We start from the raw sequence: 4,512 nt of genomic DNA, 5'->3' as shown, positions 1-4,512 counted from the left end.
CAACATAGCTGTCTTAGTTCGTTCCCAAGAATACATAATCACATAAATCTTTCTTTCAGCAACTAATTAAATTCCACTTTAAATGTTTAAAGTTTTGGTTTCAAGCACATACAGTTTCAAGTGGTGAGTAAAGTTTTTTTTGCGGGCTCAGCGAAATGTCACACTTGTCGTTCAGAAATAAAGGTCTACAGAGAGAGAGCAGCCGTCATTATTTTCTTTTTTTAAGATTGGTCATGATTTATAACAAATGTTATATAATTTCAATTTCATTATATGTTTCTTCAATTATACTTATATATTTACACTTGTTTTATACGAAAAAATATTTAAATTCACAAAATTATTGAATCGGTAACGAACCGGTATCGCGTAATGTCAATTTCCGAACGTTACCTTCACGGCAGTGTAAACCGGCCATAGACAATCTATCCAGGATAATCCCATTCAGATTAACGGACGTCGTAATACGAAAAAGAACAAGGCAGTTTTTGGCCGTAAACTGAATTGCCTGGAAACAAGCTGGATTTATAAAAGGTTGTAAATTTGTAATACGACTGCTGTTCCGCTACAATCCGGACTCTGATAGCGAAACCCCTCAGTTAGTTAATCCAGCCGGCCAAGTTGCAGAGATACTAAAGGAGCTACACGACTCCCCAACAGCCGGCCATCCAGGCATCGACAGAACGTACCAAAAGGTTTTTTTTTTTTTTTCAGCTCCAATTTAGCCACAACAATTATTATTTTATTAGTTAGTTCCTAATGAACGATTGTTTTCACATACATTTTTTTTTTGTTATTCACATTTGTTCCACCCAGACCCACCGAGGCGGTAAGGTATGCCTGCTCAGGGTGGGTCGGGAGGAACGGGTATGAAGGGGGAAAAAACTGGGAGTGCTGGGGGAGGAGAAGTAGAAGAAGGGGTTTCCCCCAGCACTAGCCTTTACAGTTTCAGACCATAGTCAATAGGCCGCCCAGTGCAGATGTATATAAAACAAATTCTTATACTAACTTAACTAGCTTAAAACTATCTTAGCATCTAAGTTATGTGTCAGTATGGTTAACAAATTGTGTATTTAACTCGAGTATTTGGCTCTGATTAGCTTTCATGTTTACACTGGTTAACAACTGCTTATTCACTTATAAACAAAATTAATATGCATAGAACTACACACACAGTGTTCATGGTTGCATCGAATAAGTGTTTGATTTTACAGGAAGTTGTAATACATACGTGCTCTTTATCGTTAGAGAATGATATAGTCTAGTTATTCATTGTCACTTGTACAAACAGTTATTGAAATCGAACATAAGATTTTATATAGATTGATACACTGTTTTATGGTTGTAGACAAACAATTGTATTTAGTAAGTAAGTAATAGACTCCACCGAGTAACATTAATCAGCTAAGGCGCACTTGCACCTATTCATTAATCATCATCATCATACCAGTCAAGAAGCCGGGCGCCGGGCGCGGGGTCAACAAGCCAGGCCCAAGGGTCAAGGCCGGCCGTCCCCGCGCCCGACCCCCGGCCCGTGCCAAAAGGTTGCCCAACTTTATTATTTCACAGGGATGCGGAGGAAAATCACGGACTACGTGAAAGCCTGCATCCACTGCCAACGATACAAGGCATCCAACACTAAACCCCAGGGTTTACTTGAGACACCGGTTATGAACCAGCGTAACGAGGTATTAGCTATTGACTTATTCGGCCCGTTACCGGAAGGAGACCAGGGCACAGAATAAGTAATAGTACAGGTACAGAAGGATTACTCCGCAAGACGATTTAAATAAATGCGAGTCTTGCTACGACGCGATACAGTGGAATTCAGCTCGCACAGCACTACGTACCTACAATTTTATTCACCTACAAGTTTTGTCTCTTTCTATCGCGTGCCTCTGAACTCTTCTTACGCTGTTAGGGTTGCTGTCTAGTGAAAAAATAATTAATCTACTTATTTGTAATGACCTACGTATGTAGGTAAGTATACATTCATTATGGTAAACCTTGGGAGAGGCCTTTGTCCAGCAGTGGACGTCATTTGGCTGAAACGAACGAACGCATTCTGAGCAGTAGTCATGGTAGGTTAGGTTCCTATACTATCCTAAGAATTATTGATTACCTACATGGCCAACATACCTTTCAGTATCTTTGGGAAGCGAAAAAAAAAAGATAAATCCGGTAGATTACTTTTCGAATTTAAACACCCGAACGCCGCACAATATTTCTTTCTCTTTATGTCCATTTTTAAATAATACTTCGATCATAGAATTATAATCATACTACAACGCACGCCAGCGTCCTGACGAGCGCGCGCGTGACACTCGACTGATATAATACCCGCCGGCGGGGCGCTTCGCTGTAGGTAATTATCGGATGTACCGCGCGGAGTGAGCCAGGCCTGACCAGGGGGAGCGGTGGATCTTACTTGTTGAAGACACAGCAACCGACAGCAGAAGCCTGTGCACACACTCTTATCGAGGAGTATTTTATGCGGTACGATTTACCTCGCAGGATTATTTCGGACAACGGTGTCCGGTTCGTGTCCGCAGTAATGCGTGAGTGCATGTTAGTCCTGGATATCAAACAAAACTTTGTTCCATTGTACCATCCAGAAGCGAATCCTGCTGAACGCAACAACCGTGACCTGAAAGCAATGTTAGCACATCTCGTGGAAGAAGACCACACCTCATGGCCAGTAAATCGCTTTGCCTTGAATAGTGCAAAGTGCCACCAGCTTTTTTAACTTTCGGCAGAGAAATGCGGTTCCCCACCGAGGTCGTACACGACCTTCGTGCCATCTCAAATTAAGACAACTTCGTCCCTGACATTGTTAAAGGGAGATATCATACACAAGATCTTACCCGTTACCAAGGTAGCGAAGCCGTCCCTCCGACGCCCGTAATTCCTAAAAGGAAACGCGGAAGACCACGTAAGGTGTAGGGGGGGATGATGGATGATGCTAGACCACGGACGAGGGCGTTTCCCTGGTCTAGAGGGGGAGCATATAGCAAACCGGTTACTACGTGCCTATCGCGCCGGCATCACGCTACGCTACCCGATATGGGCATAGCTCGTATCCCGCGCGATCCTCACCCCGTGCGCCCCGCTAACGGTTACAGCGCTCTAGAATGTTCGATCGGCGCCCCGCCCATAGACGCGACGCATCGATCGCCAGTACGCGTCCGCGCTTCGCACGTTACACGCGCGCGCGCTGTTCATAAACAACAATTCTTACTGTATATTGAATTCTCGCAGATTAATACTAAATGATATTTGGCCACGACGTGAAACTGTAGGTTTCGACAAAACTGACACTATATCAACAACATGTTTCAACTCACATATGTCATCAACATTAGGATAGACAAAAAGCAAGCCAGTTTTTTTGTTTCAGTTTTTCGTAGGTATTTCACCGTTGGGGTCATCTTTGATATCAATTATTTGCCCGATGTAATGCTTGACACTTTATTTTTATCATAAGAATGGGTCGCAAACCACCACCAGCAGCAAGAAAACGAGCCCATCGGAGAAGTTGGATACGATACCGTCGACCTCACACAAATCAGCCAAGAGAACACTGAAAATGTCCACCGAGGAGACATCGAACAACAAGAACAAGAAAGTCAAATCGGAACAGACAGAAATAATCAACATGGAGGCAGTAAGGGTTCTTACACACGAACAGCATTTTGCTGTCGACGCATGTAACTGCAGTCGACGTCAGAAGGACGGCTAGCTGTCGACATGCTGCCGACGTGCTGTCGACGCGTTCGGGGCTGCCGCCGGCAGGTGGCGACAGCTAGCCGCCTCCGCCATTTTGAAGGTCAACTGTCAGTAGTCCAGGAGCTTACACGCACACCTAATGAGTTCCGAACAAATTGATTCGGAATTGCTAAAAAATTAGTGCTGTCAAAAACAATGAAATAATATGGAACTCGAATTTAGAAGGCTACCATAATAAAACATTAAAAAATAGAGCATGGGCGTCGGTGTGTGTAGTCTCGTTCTCTATTCAACAACATTTCTTAAACCCACAATGACCAGTTCTTTCTCTTTCGTCGACAACGACGGAGTAAATGCAACAACAGTGTTTCTTCAATGAAATCCATTTTCAACTGGCTGGCTCCTGTACAAAGACGTACGCCGACACGGTCGTCGCAGCAAGCTGTCGACTCGTCGACGGCAGACGTCGACGTGTCGACAGCTTGCTGCGGGCACGTCGCCGACGGCTAGCTGCCGACAAATGACGGCGACTGCGGTCGCCTTTGCTGTCGTCAATGTGCTGCTCGTGTGTAAGAGCTCTAATGAACCAAATACAGACAGAGCTGGAACAGAAGACAGAGACTTGAAACACCCAGGACTGGATGAAATCTGTTCAATACATGGACAAGGAAGGCATAGATTATTCAATGTTTACAGAAGCCCTTGGAAAGTCATCTGTAAGCATAGTGGAACATTCAGGACGCATTTCCATATCTATATATCAACCAACAAAGCGTGGGGATACAA

The sequence above is a fragment of the Ostrinia nubilalis genome, chromosome 19 (assembly GCF_963855985.1).
Source record: "Ostrinia nubilalis chromosome 19, ilOstNubi1.1, whole genome shotgun sequence".
In the NCBI taxonomy this organism is placed as follows: domain Eukaryota; kingdom Metazoa; phylum Arthropoda; class Insecta; order Lepidoptera; family Crambidae; genus Ostrinia; species Ostrinia nubilalis.
This window is presented reverse-complemented; position numbering follows the sequence as displayed.